The following is a 20,000-nucleotide window of genomic DNA, read 5'->3' on the forward strand; positions in this document are numbered from 1 at the left end:
AACAATGATGATAGTGCCGATCAAGATGCTGAAACTGCTGCTGCTGCTGATGTTGATGTTGATGTTATTGATGATAATTATGAGGCGAATAATGAAGATAATAATAATGAGGATAGCACCAACAATAACAGGTCATTTAATATTAACAATAGCATAGATGAGAAGAACAACAACATCAACTGCAAACATTATAAAAAAAAATATTGATGATGGTAATGACGAGAATGATAATGATAATCATAATAATTACGATGATAAAGTTAATGACAATTATAATTATAATGATAATAAAATGAAAATTAAAGTGATAATTGTAATAATGAATAACAATAATGATGATAATCATAATGATAAAAAAACAAGTTATGATAATAATAATGATAATAAAAAATAACAATAATGACGATAATCATAATGATAAAAAAACAAGTTATGATAATAATAATGATAATAAAAAATAACAGTAATGCTGATTATGATGATAGTAAAGATACTAATGACAATGATAATCATAGTAATGATAATGACGATGATAATGATGATGATGATAATAATATTGATAATAATTAAATTAATAATAATAGTTATAACAATTGTAATTTGTAATGGAATAGTAATGAATGTAACGATGATGATAATTATAATGATTATGATATTAATAATAATGAGGATAAGAATAGAAATAATAATTATAAAAAAAATAGTAATGATGATAATAGCAGGAGTGATGAAAAAAATAAATTGATAAATGATGATTACAACAAAATCAACAAGAACATTATCATCATCAGATTATTATTAATAATATTAACAAATGATAATAATCATAATAACAACAACAACAAAAATAACCATAATAGCGATAGCGATAATAAAGACAACGATGATCATGATATTGATAACAATCACAATGGTGATAATAATATTATTATGGTCAATAATAATAATAGTGACAAGGTGATAACAGTAATGGCGATCATGACAATAATAACAACTTTCATGATGAAGCTGATGATCAATGATAAAATTGATAATAAAGGAAATATTGATAAAGAAGTTAACAATAGTAATAAAAAACACAATAATCATGTTCTTAATTGTAATACCTATAATTATAAAGATGATTCTGATAATAATAGTGATTCTCAAAATGATAGTAATAATAGTAATTATAATAAGCAAAACAATAATAATAATAATAATAATAATAATGATAATAAAAATAATAATGATAATAATAATGATAAGAATAACATCAATAATGATAGCAATAATAATGATAAGAATAACAATAATAATGATAATAATAATAATAATAATAATAATACTACAAATATTAATAGTAATGATGATGATGATAATAATAATAATAATAATAGTAATAATAATAATAATGATAATATCAATAATAATAAAACAATAATGATAATATAATATAATAATAATAATTTTCTACTACTACTACTACTACTAATGATAATGATGAAAATAACAATAATAATAATGATATTGCTAATAACAATAATGATAATTATAATGATAACAATAATAATAATGATGATGACAAAATTATTAATAACTGCATTAACTATGATAATGATAGTTATAATAAGATAAAAAATATAATAATAATAATAGTGCTAGCGAGAATATCAATAGTTGCAATAATAATAGTACCAATAATAGTAATAATGATAATAATAATAATAATAATAATAATGATTATTATTATTATCATCATTATTATTACAATGAATAATGATAACAACAACAAAAATAATGACGATAATAATAATAATGGTAATAATGAGAACTGTGATAAAAGTTATTATTGTTAGTTTAATTAATATATTCACATATTATTATCATTATTATTGTTATTATCATTATCCTTTTAGTCATTGTTATTATCATTATTATTATTATTATTATTATTATTATTATTATTATTATTATTATTATCATTGTTATCATTATCATTATCATCATCATTATTATTACTAGTATTAGCAATATTATTATCATAATTATTATTATCATTTTATCATTACTATTATCTTTATTATACAATTATTATTATGATAATCATTATCATCCTTATTGTTACTATCATTTAATGTATAAATATTATTAATACTAATGTCTTTACCATTCTTCTTGGGATTATTGTTAACATCACTATCATTATTATGATAATCATATTTTTACTACGTCTATTTTTACACTGCTATTACTGAGGATAATAAGAATGTTAATAACAATAAAATAGCAAAACGAACAATGATAATATTGTAATTATATTAATCTAAAAGATAATCATGGAATGAATCATAGTAACAATAATGGTAATAATGAAAATAATAATAGTAGTTGTAGTACTACTTCTACTATTACTAATCATAATAATGATAATAATGATAATAAAAGGAATAACAGCAACAACAATAATAATGATGATAATAACAACAAAAACAACAACAATAATGATAACAACAACAACACCAACAACAACAATAAAGTTGATAATTATAATAAAATAATAAAAGCAACAACAAAAATAATGATAATGATAATAAAAATAGTAATAATAATAATGATAATAATAACAATAATAACAATAATATTGATAATAATAATAATTAAAAATAATTACATCATCATCAACAACAAAAATAACAATAATGATATTGATGATGATGATGATGATGATGATGATGATGATGATGATGATGATGATGATGATGATGATGCTAACAATACTACTAATGATAACAATACTACTAAAACTAATGATAATAATTACAACAACAATAATAATAATAATAATAATAACAATAATGATAATAATAATGATAATAATAATGATAATAATAATAACGATGATAATAATAATAATAATGATAACAATAATAATAATTATAATAATGATAATAATAATGATAATAATAATGATAAAGTAATGATAATGATAATGATAATAATAATAATAATAATGTTAATGACGATAGCAAAAAAAAGCAACAATAATAATAATGATAATGATAATGATGATAATAATAAAAATAATGATAGGAATAATAATCAAAGTAATGAGAATAATAATAATGATAACAGTATTATGAATTGTAATAACAATAACAGTAATAACAATTACAATGATATTACTAGTAATAACAATAAGAATAGATATAATGATAATATTAATAATAATATTGAAGATAGTTCTACTACTAATAGGAATTATAATGGCAATACTACTACAACTACTAATACTACTAATAACATAATAAAGCCAATGATAAAAACAACAACAATGATAATAATAACCATAACGACATTAATGATAATAATGATCATAATAATGAGACCGATATCAATACAGATAATTAGTGATAATAATGATAATAATCATAGTGATAATAATGGCAATAATAACAATAAGAATAATGATGATATTAATAATAACAGTTATACTAATGATAACGATGATGATAAGACTACTTCTAATTATCATTAATATTATTATCGAGTTCTGTGCTCATAGTCACACACAGCGAACCATTATGTGTAGAATCCGTAGATTCCGCGGGCTTTTGTCATATCACTCATTTCCTGTAATGTTAACGAAAGGAGGTCCCGACAAAGGTAAATTACGATCATGCGTTAGGTTGATGTTATTCATGATTGATACCATTCTTTGTACATATACAGCTTCATTCAATGACGCATTACATCCTAATAAAAATCTCCACCTGCTTGATTTCTTTGCCAGTGATTCCAACTCTTAACATTTACTCTGGTAACATTTTCTTTGTTTTAGATATGATTTGCTTTGCTGCGATTAATTCATAAGCTCTTATCTTATTTTCCGCTGGTGTTTTCCTTCATCGATTCCTTAAGTCTGTATTCTCTTATGATTATTAACACTATCATCCTTCTATTTAATGGTAGGCTCTTCAATTCTTCTCTAGTCCTCTGGAGAAAAATCATATGATGGTTGCGGTGGGAGGTAATACAAACGAGAGAGAGAGAGAGAGAGAGAGAGAGAGAGAGAGAGAGAGAGAGAGAGAGAGAGAGAGAGAGAGAGAGAGAGAGAGAGAGAGAGAGAGAGAGAGACCTTAATTAAAACAGACAATGTCACACCCAATTAACGACAGAGTAATGATACAGTGTTAAAGAAAGAGCTGTTAGGGAGGCTTTGGTATAATGATTAAAGCAAAAACTCTTGTAAATAGAAAAAAATAAAACTATATGGGCTTCCAGGGTGAAAGGAGGAAAAAGTCTTGGAAGAGCATACACAGCAGCATCAGCAAGATCATTTTTTTAAAGGCCATGAAAGAGAACTCCACTCTACCTGCCTCTCATTAAATGGCAGAGCAGTTCCAAGAGTCTACCATTTACGTTCATGGCTGCATTATGACTGAAGGGCTTTTCGTCGTTTTTTCCACCGTCATCAATAAAGTCTGCATTCAGTTCACTGTGCTATTAATCTGGTAATCAGTATTCGAAATTGGCCAAAATATAGACGTAAGTATGATATCCGTAAGTTTTGCACAAATGCATGGTTGTTGTTCCGTAAATTACGAAATGCCAGACAGTAAGCATCGTCACATTTAGCTTTCCTCCGCAGTATTATCCAATTTCATCAGTTTCATGCTTTTCTCACTCCGTTTTCGGGTGTTTTCAGGTCCTTTTTCATAATGCGTCTACCATTTCCCTTCTCATGTTCCATAGTTTACCAAAATTATTCCGTTAGTCTGCTATTTACTGCAATTTTCCTTTTCCACTTGCTTTTTCCTAGTATTCATTCCCTACCTGCGAACTTCCTCATTTCAATTCTTAAAGTCAAATTGTATAGTTAATTCCCTTCTCCTTTCTGTACATCGACACACTTCGGAAACACGTCAGTCCTTTACTAGTGTGCTTCAGTTTCTTCCTTCGTGTCTTTACCCTTTCCACTGCAGGGTCATATAGATACTGCCGAAAGCTACGTCAGTGTAAATAATAATGATTAGTTTTTGGCCATGTCCATTTTAATAGTGATAATGATAGTAATGCAAATAATAATGATAATAATACTAATACTAGTGCTACTACTACTACTAATTATCATTACTATTATTTTGACTGTTATTATTATCATTATTATTGTTATCGTTATCATTATTATTATTAACATTATTATTAATATTGCCATTACTATTATTAGTAGTATCATCTTTATTCTTATCATTATTATTGGTATTATTATTGGTATTATTACTATTATCATTATCATCCTTATTATCTTCCTTATTATCATTACCATTATATCATCATTACTATTTTCATTATCACCTTTGTTATTACTATCATGGTTGTTATTGTCATTATCATTGTTGTTGTTGTTTTTATTACTATTATTATCATTATTATCGTTGTCATTATTGCTATCATGATAGTAATTATTATTGTTATTATTATTATTATTATAATTTTATCACTATAATTTTTATTGGTAATATTAACAAAATTGTTATTATTATTATTGTCGTTCCTATTGTTACTAGTGTTATAATTTTCATTATAATTACTATCATCATGATTATCAATTGTCATGATCATTATTATTATCATTATCGTTATTATTATTATTATTATTATTATTATTATTATTATTATTATTATTATTATTATTATAATAATTATTATCATTATTGTTGCTGTTGTTGTTGTTGTTGTTTTTGTTGTTATTTTTACTATCGTTGTTCTTGTCGTCATTATGATTATTGTTATTATTCTAATCATTACTACCATCACTGGTATTATCATTATCATTTTTGCGATTATTATTCTTTTAGTAATTATTATCAGTGTCATCATCATCCTCATTATCATCATTATTATTATTACCATTATTATTGTCATTCTTGTTATTACTATAATTTATATGATAATTATAATTACTATTTTCATGTTGTTCTTCTTAATGTTGTTGTTGTTGCTGTTATTATTATTATCAGTATCATTAACATCATCATAATTAATATTATTGGTATGCCCTTTGCTTTTATCATTAATATTATTATTTATATTATTATTGTTGTTGTTATTATCATTACTATGATCATTATCATTATCATTATCATCACCATCCTTATTTTTGTTATTATTATGATTATTGTTATCATTATTATTATAATTTTTATGATTATCATTATTATCATTATCATTATCATTATCATTATCATTATTATTATTATTATTATTGCCACTCTTATTTTTGCTATTTACATTATTTGAATGATATCAGTTATCATTTTCATAAATAATAATCAATAATCATCATTATTGTCATTAGTATAATGATCACTGATATGATTGTTGTTGTTGTTATTATCATTATTACTGATTTTTATTTAGGTATCATTACCCTTTTATTGTTATCATTATCATTACTGTAATTAATATCATTATGATTAATGATAATAATGATAACAATAATAACGATAATAATGATGATGATGATGATGATGATGATAATCATAATAATGATAATAATAATAACAATAATGATAATAACAACAACAATTACAATGATAATGGTAATGATAATGGTAAAGATAATCGTCATAATAACAACAATAATTATAATAACAATGATAATAATAATAATAATAATAATAACAATAATAACAATAATAACAATAATAACGATAACGATAATGATAATGATAATGATAATGATAATGATAATGATAATGATAATGATAATGATAATGATAATGATAATGATAATGATAATGATAATGATAATGATAATGATAATGATAATAATAATAATGATGATAATAATAATAAAAATAATAATAACAATAATAATAATAATAGCAACAATATTATCATTAATAATGATATTAATAATGATATTGATAATAATATCATTATCATTGTGATGACGATTATTATTGTTGTTGTTATTGTTATTATTATCATTTTTATCATTACTATTATTATTATTATTATTATTATTATTATTATTATTATTATTACTATTATTGTTATTAGGACAATTATCTTTACCATTATCGTTATAATTGTTGTTGTTATTTTCATTATTGTTATTATGAATTATGATTATGATTATGATTATGATTATGATTATGATTATGATTATTATTATCATTAGTATTATTATTATTATCATCATTATCATTAGTATTATTACTATTATTATTATTATTGTTATTATGACCATTATCATTTATTTAATTTTTATTTTTAATGTTATTATTACTATTACCAAGATTATCAACAGTAGAAGTATTATCATCATTATTACTACTATTTTTATTGTATTCATTTTATCATTATTATTATTAACAATATCATTATCATTAGTATCATTACTATTATCATTATCACTATAATAGTTATCATTATTATTATTATTTTTTAATTATCATCATTATTTTTGTTATCATTAATCTTTCAATTATTATCATTGAAATATAATGTTTCAATTATAATTGTTATTATTATTATTATCATTATTATTATCATTATCATTATTATCATTATTATTATCAGTATCATTAATATCATTATAATCATTAACATTATTACTAATATTACCATCCTCATTCTTATAATCATTATCATTATTATCATTATCATAATTTTTATCATTATCATTATTATTATCATCATTATTCTTCTCCTTAACATTATTATGATTATTATTATTAAAATTAGTATTATCATTACTATTGCTACTATTGTTACCATCATTCTTCCTATTACTCTTATTGTTATTATAATCATTATTATTATTTGCAATTTCATCTTGATCATTATTATCATTATCACTTTCATTTTTATCATTACTGTTATTTTTATTTTTTTTTCATCTTTAATATCTTTATTCTTTTAATTCGAGGATTAATTAGCAATATAATTTATCTTATTAACTGCATCTTCCAGGAATTTCATAGTCATGGAAAAAGGGGTAATTTGATGGAAAAATAAAACAGGAAATATTATTACTGCTATTAGTAGTAATCATCATTATCGATACTGTTTTTATTGTAATTATTATCATCATGGTTAATATAATTATTATCATCATTCTTACTCGTGTTTATATTATCATTATTGTTATTGTCATTATTATTATTATCATTATTAAAATTATTCCTATAATTATTATTATAATTATTACGAATACTTTTGTTATCAATATTATTATTATCATTTTCATTATTAGTATTAGTATTATAGTATTAAAACCATCCCTGTCATTGTTGATATTATCATTATTAAGATTATTTTAGTTGCTATAATTTTTGTTATCATTATTATTATTACTATTATTATTAAGGTAATTATTATTATTACTATTATTATTAAGGTCATTATTATTATAATTTTATTATTATAATTGGCATTACGCTTAGCAATATTATTATGATTGTCCTCATTATCATTAGCATTATTATAATTTTATTATTACTATTATTATTATTACCATTAATACTGTAATCCCTATTTTCATCATTATCATTTCTATCACAGGATCCTTATTATTATTGTTATTATTGATATTATTATTATTATAATTGTTACCATTATATCATCATTTTTATTATTGTTGTTATTATCATTGTCATTATCATTATTGCATATATCATTATTGTATTTATCATTATTATCATTAATATATCGTTACCAATTATAATAAAATTGTTATTGTTTTTATCATTTAATCATTATCAATACAATAGTGAATATCATTGTTGTTATTATCATTATCATCTTTATCTTTGTTATGTATATTTAAGAAGTAGTATTTGTATCATTATTGCTATTATTATTATTATTATTATTATTATTATGATTACTAGTATTATCAATTTAATTACTATTATCATTATTGTTAATATGATTGTTGTTGTTCCTCTTCCTGTTGTCCTTATCATCATTCTTATTATCATCATAATCATTTTCATTATTATCGTTATTATTGTTATCAACGATAATGATATTATTGTTATTTTCATCATAATTATAATGTTTATAATTATCATCATTATCAAATTTATCATTATTTTTTCATAACTGTTATCATTATTATCATTATTATTATCCTTACTATTATTACTATTACTATCATTAGCATAATTATTATTATTATCATAATTACCATTAATCTTATTATTACTATTACTTTTATTGTCATTATCATCATTATCATTATCTTAATTTTTTTCTGTAATATAACTATTATCATTATCCTTATTTTCGTTATTGTTATTGCTATCCTCTATCAATATCACCAACACGTCAAATGAACAGATCAATGTTCCATAACAACAGGGCCAAACCTGTACCCAGTAATACCTCCATTATTTTCATTATTATTATTATTATTTTAATCATTATAATTTGAATTATTATCATTATTGTTGTTGTTATCAATATTGTCACTACTGTTATTGCTATTATCATTATTAATAATGTTACTATTGCTAGTGTTATTATCTTTAACATTGTTATCATTACTTCTATATCATTATTGTTTTTGTTTTTATTATTATTATTATCATTAATATTATTATTGCCACTCTTATTTTTGTTATTTTTATCATTTGAATGATATCAGTTATCATTTTCATTTATTATAATTAATATTCATTATTGTCATTAGTATAATGATCATTATCGTTATTATCATTACTAGTATTACTAATATAATTGTTATCATTATTGTTAGTGCTACTATCTTTATTATTATTTTTTATAAATCTTAAATTCATTACAACTACTGCAGTGACCTGTTGCGCCACCGAATAGTCCGCGCGCCACCACTCAATAGGAACCTATTAATAAGTATTTTTTTTCCGAAACCAATAGAAATGTTGATTTTTCGAACACACGAGCCAAACTTTGCCCGACGAACGCAAAATGAAATAGCTCCTAAGTGAACAAGCGCAAAACGATATGCACAAAAAAGTCCATCTTCAGAAAAGGCGAGCCAAGTTTCGAACAATACAGTTATAATAAACTGTTTAGTAGCACGTAAGTAAACATTGTGTCTCATGTGAACCCAAAAATCCAAACCTAACCTTACCTACCTTCTATCTATTCCCTAGACAGGGGAATATGAGGTGGGGTCCTCATGTACCCCACCTCAAGTAGCACTTCGTGCCAAGTAGCAACATATTTGTCAGAGAAAAATATGTAACACCGTCTGTGTAGAGGGAACAGATGAGCTGGCCAATCACAAATAGTCTTGTTTGAAAAGTGAAAGACGCTCCGTGCAGATTCGTAAGAAAAGCTCTGTGCACACATCGAGCAAGAGGTCGGCCTGGCCGCCGTAATGTTGCAAAAATTGGCCGCACCTACTATAAAAACATCCATAACGCTGTTAAGATCTAGGATGATAAAAACGACACAATACTGATATAATGTCTAGATATATAATTAAACTTATCCCATGTCATTGACCACAGAAGTTTGAAGATCCTACCCTGGCAAAACCTTAAAGGAAATAGCCATTTTTACCATTAGGATTATTGATGTTATTATTATTATTATTATTATTATTATTAATAGTATTACCTTTATTGTTGTTGTTCTTGTTATCAATAATCAGCAATCATCATTCTTTTTATATTGAATTAAAGTTTTGATTTTGAATTTTTATTCTAATTCTAAATTTAAATCTAGACAAATATTTCGTTTTCGTTTTAGTGTAAATTTTATTTTAAAGTTTAATTTATTATCATCATTATTTTCAGAATTATTTTTATCGTAATTGTCATATTCATTATTATTAGTATTAGTAGTAGTAATATTAGTTTATTATTATTTGACCGTATTCCTGTTGACACATATATAAAAGGTATGAATGAGAATGAATATCTTCACAATACAAGGTATGCATTTAACCGGTTTCGACTATAACATGTATTTCTGGCGAATATATAATTGAAACCGGTTGAATATATCTCTTATATTGAAGATATTCATTCTCATTCATGCCTTTTCAACATTTATCAATATTATTATTATCAGTAGTAGTATTACTTTTATTATTATTATTTTATTATCATTAATATTGTTACTAACATTATTCAATTCAATATTGTTGTTATTATTATACTTATCATTATCATTGTTATTATTGGTGCTGTTGTTTCTTTATCATTATTATCAACATACGATTATCATTACAATCATTACTATTATCAGTATTATTTTTTCACTAATTCTAGCATTATTTTTATCATTATTATTATTGTTGTTATTATCATGATCATTATTATTGTTATTACTTTCATTCATATTTACCGGAAAATTATTATTGTTAATTTTATTATTATTATTATTATTATTAATTTCTGTTATCACTATAATCATTATTATCATTATCATTACATTCAATACTTTTACAATTGTTATTACTATTACTGTTATCATCATTATAATTACACTCGCCAACTCTAAGGTTGATTTTGCCAGAACTGACATCCTCGTGGTTGAGGCCGGATCTTGACCATGCCACATGCCTGCCTCTTCTACCACGAAGCTACGATGTAGCTTCACCGAAGAGTCCTGCTCCCTGATTGCGGGCATAGTACCTGACCAGCTATAGTCACATATATACAGAAGACCCTCTTAGAGACTAACGCGCGCCGACCTATACAGTACATCGGTTTCTAGCCAAGCCTTTTCTTGGACACTGTGGTAGTTGCCTTGGTCCAGGTGGCCCTGGTCCTCGCCGATGATCTGATGATGGATGATGTGGAGAACCCTGTGATGCTGCCTTTGTTCTGGACGAGACGTCCCGGGATTTACTTCCGCTAACGTAAGGGGCGCACTCACTGTGCACCCGTGTGAGGCTGCCACCTCGCCCGCCTTTCGCCTCGGTCTTTCGGCTTGAATGCGCCATCACTTCGCAGTCCCCCACCCCCCTTGAAGATCCTGGGCTATCCGATCAACAAGAGGACGTGCTGAGTACAGTACACCCGCCTGAAGGTCGGCCTTCGCTCGCCTTGCATTCTCGCCCTCTCGGCTGTAGGTTGATATCATGTCCTCCGCCTTTTTTTTTTTTTTCACGATGCGGGCGCGCACCTCGGTGCTTCACCCGCCATCTGCGCCTCGCCCTCTCGCCTCGAGTGCAACTTCATAAGTCGCGACCAATGCCACACGAGCCACCAGTCAATGTGGACTTGGGTATCTTTGTGACTATAAGGTGCATTGAAAACCAAAGCTAATTACTTGAATGGCGTTGAAGTCGCCAAGAAAAAATCTTAAAGATTTAATTATTTATAAAGTCGAATATTGTAAATATGTACACTCCGAAATGCAAAATTTTCACTTAAACTATGTAATATCAGTTTTCCTCAGCATCCTTTCCCTTATTTCTCTATGTCTCACTTTTTCTTTTCGGCGACGCTTCCAAAGTGCCATAATAACCCCTGAAAGGAGTACTGGTCGTCACACAGTATTTTTGTTTGTTTCTCTCTCTCTCTTTTCATGGTTGCCCTTTTGACTGTCGGGTTGGTCTTCCAGTACTTTGCGATTTTTTTTTACATCTATTCACTGCAGACGAATCCTGAACAAAAAAAAACCTACATTCTCGATTGAGCCCGAACTCAACAAAACACATTAAATTCTACTGAGTTTACGCCCCGCTGCAGTATTTATCATCAATATTACAATTATCCTTATTATTGTCATGACTTTTAGTACTAATTTGTCATTATTACTATCAGCATCATTATTAACATTAACATTGTTATTATTATCATGATGCTGATTATTATTATTATCATGATGCTGATCATTATTATTATCATGATGCTGATCATTATTATTATCATGATGCTGAGTATTATTATTATAATCATTGCTATTATTATTGTTGCTGTTGTTAATATTACTATTTCTTTTTCACACCTTGTGTCTGGCTGTTCTTATTGACGGGTTCTATGCTGATAGGCGCGCCATAACAAATGACAATGGGCTACCAGCATTTTCTTTCTCAAATCTCCAGTACTTTTCGCAAAATCCTGGCAGTTCCCAACAACGCAGTCTTTTGAAGTACTCCTAAGTTGCAGTGAATCCCAAGCTTTTCAACCAACTTCTCAAATCCTTTGGTCACAGATCCCAGAGCTCCAATAGCAACAGGGACTTCTACTTTCTTCAGTTTCCAAAGTCTTTTTATTTCTCTTTTCAGATCTTGATACTTTTCTACTTTTTTCTTCTCCTTCTCTGCCACGTTCGCATCCGCCGGTACTGTTATATCAATGATAATTGCCGTATGGTCCTCGTTTTCTACCAAGACTAAATCTGGCCTTCTTGCCACTATCACATTATCACACTGGATATTTGCATCTCATAACAACTTTAAATCATCACTCACCACAACTCCTTCAGGGGCATGCTCATACCATTTTTCACTGCATTCCACTTCTCTTTTCTTGCATATATCCCAATGGATCTTTCTCGCTACATTATCATGACGCCTATTGTACTCCTACCCCCTAACGGAAGCCGCCTTGCCGCGGTGGGGGGGGCTTGAGGTCCCAATGAGCTGTTGGGAAATTTGAGCTCCAACTATAGGTTCCCCTCGTTGGACTCCATGGTGGGGTGGGGGGGGGGGTGAGGAAATGAAGGTTAATAATTTGTATAATTTCTACAAATTTACAAAGAACTTGCTTTCTCCCTGACGACCTTCGCAATCCCTTGGCCAATCCCTCTGGAACATCACATATTGTCACTCTGGAACCTTACCAGATTCCAAAAGGGCAAGAATGGGAATCGTAATGGTTCCTGAGTCCTCCTCAATCCATTAAGGAAATCTTACCTGGTAAATATGAAAGCGTATCATATAGTAAATACCTAGTATTGAAGACCATTGATTGTTTATCATGGATCTTGATATTTTTGAAGTACATCAGAAGATAGTTGAGGTATGTCAGCGTGATCCTTGCATCACCCCACAGCGAGATGGTAGCCTGATATATTCCCTCAATCAGTGTAAGGGAATTGTCTTTTCCCGAGACCTGATGAGGTATTCTGAGGAGAAACTGTTAGAAGAACTAAAGAATTTTAATGTAGTGGCAGTAAAACGTTTTAAGAAGAAAGTTGATGGTTTGGAACAGTCGACACCAGCTCTTCTTCTAACTTTTGAATCGTTAGTCCTACCTGAATCGGTTAAATTGGTATGGTACCACCTTAAGGTAAAGCCATATGTGCCCAACCCTATGCGGTGCTTCCACTGCCAGGGTTATGTGAATGGAGCCAACACTTGCCGTTCAAAGGAAAATGGACAACCAAGAGTGTGTGTGAAATGTGGTACAACAGGTCATCAAGGAGATGATAACTGTCCAGGTCCAATATGCTGTTACCACTGCAAAGAACATCATGAAGCTGCTTAAAAGCAATGTAAAAGGTACAAGTTTGAAAAAGAAGTATTGTTGATTTGGAGCAGGGAGAAAGTTAGTTGTGCAGAAGCAAAGTGACGTGCCCGTGTGCTGTTTGCACAGCCGGGTAAGTCCTTTGCCTCAGTTCTAGCCCATCCTCCTTCCCGCCATCCCTAACCCTCCAATACTTCTAACACCACACACTCTGCCACCACCTTTAAACCTCAGTCTGCAAATGCTGAAAGTGCCTCTGGTGAGTTGTTGCGCCAGAAACGGAGTAGGAGTGAAGGGTCTATTGAAGAGACTCCTCCTCCCAAAGTAAGGTCTTTGGAGCCATCAGTTAAGGCTCCAGAGGCCTCAACGATGACAGCTTCAGCTGCCACCACATCCACAGGGGCCTTTGCTGCTAGGCAGAATCCCCCTGAAGTAAAGGCTCAGGTATGCCCTTTGCACAGGCAGAGGAATCCTGAGCCTGTTCAAAAGACTTCATAGAGTCGGGTCTTTGTAGCCACCAGGCAGGGCTCCTGAGGCCACCACATCCACAGGTCCGTCCTTTGCCCAAGCAAAGAAATTCTGAGCCTGTCCAAAGGAAGCCTGTGGAAACTAGTTCCACAGTTAAACAATCCATAAAAAGGTACTCCCAAGATGCTGGAAAGGGACAGCCTAAAGGTGTGGGGCGAGCCTTAACCACAGGGGCTGCCAAACACCTAATGAAGTAGTTTGTCAACCTGAAGAACTGGACACCCTAATCCAATGGAATTGTCAGGGAATTCATGCAAAATGGGAAGAACTGCAACATCTGATAGCTTCATGTAATCCAGTTTGTGTATGCCTACAAGAGATTATGACCAGGGAAAATCATCCAATTTCCCTGAGAGGATTCCAAGTTCAAGCCCATTATGGAACCTTTGATAATGGACCTCATGGAGGAGTAGCAGTAATGGTACGTCAAGATATTCCCTCCAGGCCATCCACCTGCAGACGACACTGCAGGTGAAGGCTGTGAAAATAGGCTTGACACGACCTTCCTCCACATAATCTCAACATAGATGATTTGGAAGATTTCCTTGGGCAGTTGCCTCATCCATTTCTACTCTTGGGAGACTTCAATGGTCGGCATCACCTCTGGGGAGACACTTTGTGCAACCCTCGAGGAAGTATTCTTCAATATTGACCTGTCAATTGGTTCACCTAATTCACAGTTGAATTTCACTTGGCAGGTCATGGAAGACTTACATGGAAGTGACCACTATCCAATACTTTTGGAGGAGGTGAATGGTATTCCATCCAATGGAGTGCAGAGAGGGCGACTTGAGCATGCAGACTGGAATCTTTTTAGATCAACTGCAGTATTGCAAGGATCTGTGAACGATTTCCAGAGTGTTCAAGATGCTGTTAATCACTTCACATCACGAATTCACCTTGCAGCAGAAGCATCTATTCCCAGAAGTAGCGGGCAGTACTGTCGACCTCCAGTACCATGGTGGTCTGATGAATGCCAACAAGCTGTCAGAGCAAGAAAAGCTGCATTAAGGCAGTTGAAACGACGCCCAAGCGATGTAACATTGATCCAGTACAAAAAGACCCGAGCCAAGGCCAGGCGAGTGCAAAAGGAGGCTAGACAGACATCGTGGAGACAGTATGTCACCTTAATTAACTCTGGGACCCCCTTAGCATTGGTATGGGACAAGGTGCGTAAGATCGCTGGAAAGAGCACATTCATATCACCACCTGCTCTGAAAATAGATGGTATAATCCTGACAGACAAAACAGATGTCGCAAATGAGCTGGCAAAATACATGGCAGAGATCTCCTCTGGAGCATCTTACACTGCCCGATTCTCCACTCTTCGGGATAAACAGGAACGACACCCAGTGTCGTTCTTCAGTAGCACTGCAGCAGAACTTCCATACAACCTGCCATTTTGGCGCAAGGGGATGAACTCTGCTTTGCAGCTCTGCTGTAAGACTACCCCAGGAAGTGATGATATTCCATACCAAATGATATCTCACTTACCAGAGAGTTCCCAAACGTTCCTCTTGGATCTATCCAATAGGATATATAGGGAGGGCACAGTACCATCCACATGGAAAGAAGCTATAATCATTCCTGTTCCTAAACCTGGCAAGGATGCTTCTATACCAGGGAGTTATAGACCAATTTCTCTCACCAGTTTATGGAGAAAATGGTAAACTTCAGGTTGACATAGCTGCTAGAAAAGGAAAACGTGCTGACCCCATATCAATATGGGTTTAGAAAACTGAGATCGACCACAGATGCACTTGTAAGGATGGAAACTGCTATACAGAATTCCTTCACACAGCGACGTCATATGTTAGCAGTCTTCTTTGACCTTGAAAAGGCTTATGATACTACTTGGAAGCATGGCATACTCATAAAGTTGTATGACATTGTTTTAAGAGGAGCATTGCCTACCTTCATACAAAGCTTCCTTGCTAACAGGAAGTTTAGAGTGAGGGTGGGAAACAGTTTCTTTAACCTGGAAGATCAGCTGGAAGGGGTCCCACAAGGGATTGTCTTAAGTGTGACCCTGTTTGCCATTGCTATAAATGACATCGTAAAGGTCGTTCCAAGTGCTGTCTCATGTAGTCTGTATGTGGATGACATTCCACTGTACTGCTCAGGAGGACACATGCAGACGACAATAAATCAGGTTGTGCAATAGGCAACATACCATGTGTTCAAATGGCTATGCATTTCCACAAACGAGGAAAGTTCCATCCTTCCCTCTATTTAGGAGCAAACCCACTGCATTTTGTCCAAGAGGTAAAGTACGTGGGTCTAATTCTTGACTTAAGGCTTACATGGCTGCCTCACATTAAACAATTAAAGGTGAAAGCTACAAAAGCGCTTAGTATTTTACGGGTTCTTTCACACCTATCTTGGGGTTCAGATCGCACAACGCTTCTGCGGCTTTACCGAGCACTTATTCATAGTAAACTTGACTATGGATGTGAAGCTTATTAACTCACACTGTTCTCCGGATGTTGGACTCGGTTCATAATGAAGCTCTGAGAATCTGTGTAGGGGCTTTCAGGTCTTCACCTGTGGAGTCCCTGTATACTGAGAGAGGAGAACCACCTCTTTCATTACACCAGGACAACATGAACCTGATTTACTACACGAGACTACAAAGGATTCCAGGATCTCCTACATCCAGATTGGTTTTCAACCCCCTTGAGGATAGCCGATCCTATGGTAGGAGAATGAGGAATCTTGTGGAAGATCTTAATTTAAATCTCACATAGGTTCTGGCTGTTGGAACTTCCCAAGTCCTTGGACTAATCAAGTTGAGCTGGATTTGGTCGGAATCGGGAAAGGGGAGAGATCCAAAGCAGAAGTCAGAGAGATATTTCTTCAACACACTTCTAGGTACCAAGGATCATATGCAATATATACAGATGGTTCGAAATCTGAAAATGGTGTGGGCTTTGCAGCAGTAAGCAGAAGGAAAACTACATCTGGCAGTCTTTCTCGATTAGCCTCGATTTTCACTGCAGAGTTGCATGCCATCCTTGCAGCAGTCAAGATGACTAGAGATCTTACAAACCATTCTGTTGTAATATATTGTGACCCTCGTAGTGCCCTGCAAGCAATCAAGAGCTTAAACTCATCACATCCAGTGGTGAGGGAGATTCAAGATTGGCTTGCACTGATGTTAGCACGTAAAAAGATAACTCTGTGTTGGGTGCCAGCACATGTTGGTATCAGTGGGAATGAACGAGCTGATCAGAAGACCAAGCCAGCTGCCACTCAGCCCTTTGATGCTCGTTTTCCTCTCCCACACACTAACTTGAAACCCAGCATCAGGAGTTGTCTTCGTGGTAAACGGAGGGAACAATGGAGACATACCTCTTGAAATAAATTGCGAGAGATTAGAGATGACCTTGGCAGTTGGGTGACCAGCATCCATCCCAACCGACAAGTAGAAGTTGTAATAGCAAGGCTGAGAATCGGGCACACAAGACTGACTCATGGGTCGATGATGGCTAAAAGTGAAGCACGCTGTGAGGAATGACAAGAGCCATTAACGGTCGCACATGTAATGGAAAGATGTCCAACATTCTTAAACCAAAGAGGAAGGTACTTGTCTCCCCATATACACTGAAAAATGTATTGGGGGAGGACTGTGACATAGAAGATCCTATAGTTTCCTTAGGGAAACTAATACTTTCAATAAAATTTAATTATGCATCATGTTTATGCAATAGTTTTTAGACATTTATAACATAATATTTATGCTTCGATTTTTAGTATAATATTTATTGTTATTTACAACATTTATTGATAGATTTTTAACGTTTTAAATATTTTTATATTTCAGTCTAACAAGGTGTTCGCCGCTAATGACCTTAGCTGTTGACGCGGCAGATAATTTTAAATAATTAATCAATCAATCTTGTACTCCTTTTGGGCTAACTTCCCACATGCACTTAAAATGTGTTGAATACTTTCACCTGCTTGGCCACACAATCGACACAGGGGGCTTTCAGCCGTTTTATCAATGTGATACTTCACATAATTTGTCCTGATCGATTGTTCTTGTGCGGCACAAATCAAGGCTTCTGTGCCAACCTTCAAATCGCATTTTGATAACCATCCCCAAGTCTTCTCCTTGTCTACATCATCTGTTAAGTCTCTGACGAACTGTCCATGCATTCTCTTTCCAGTCCACCTATCTTTCGCTTCTTTAACCTCGTCCAGTTCTCTTGCATTTAATTCCTCGAATTTTGCTACACCCTTTAACAGTTTCTCTTTAGATTTGGACACGTACACTTTCAAAGTACTCTCATCTTTGACATATCGTTCTATACTTATAAGACCTCTTCCCCCATCTCTTCTTTTCACATACAGCCTGTCAACATCACTCTTCGGATGGAAAGCTCCATACATTGTCATTGTCTTCCTTGTGTGTATGTCTAAATCTTTAAGCTCGTTTTCTCTCCATTGTATTATTCCCGATCCATACCGGAATATGGCCACTGCCCATGTGTTGATCGCTGACACCTTATTTTTCCCATTCAACTTTGATCTTAACCTTCTTTTGTATTCCTTTCCAATTATATCTCTCATTTCAGCTTCTTTGATTTTATCTAATTCCACAATACCTAGATAAGTGTAACCTTCCTCCTGAACCTCTTTCGTTGTTTGTCCATCAGCTAGCTTAATTCCTTCACTTCTAACAATCTTTCCTCGTTTCAGTGTCAAAACGCCGCACTTTTTCATCCCAAATTCCATACCAATATCATTGCTGAACATGTGAACGGTTCTAACTAGCACACTCATCTGACCTTCAGTCTTGGCGTATAGCTTCAGGTCGTCCATAAACAATAAATGATTGACCTTGTATTCCTACTTTCCCCATTCATAAGCCGCTGTCACTTTCCGTAATATCAGTGACAATGGTATTATACTAAGGACAAATAATAGTGGCGATAGACTATCTCCCTGGAAAATCCCCCTCCTCACAAAAACCTCTCCAAGATCCTCCCCGTTGGATGTCAGTGATACCTTCCACTGTTTCATGATTCTTCCAAGAAAGTTCCTTACATTCTCCGCTATTCCAAA

The sequence above is a fragment of the Penaeus chinensis genome, chromosome 10 (genome assembly GCF_019202785.1).
Source record: "Penaeus chinensis breed Huanghai No. 1 chromosome 10, ASM1920278v2, whole genome shotgun sequence".
Taxonomy (NCBI): domain Eukaryota; kingdom Metazoa; phylum Arthropoda; class Malacostraca; order Decapoda; family Penaeidae; genus Penaeus; species Penaeus chinensis.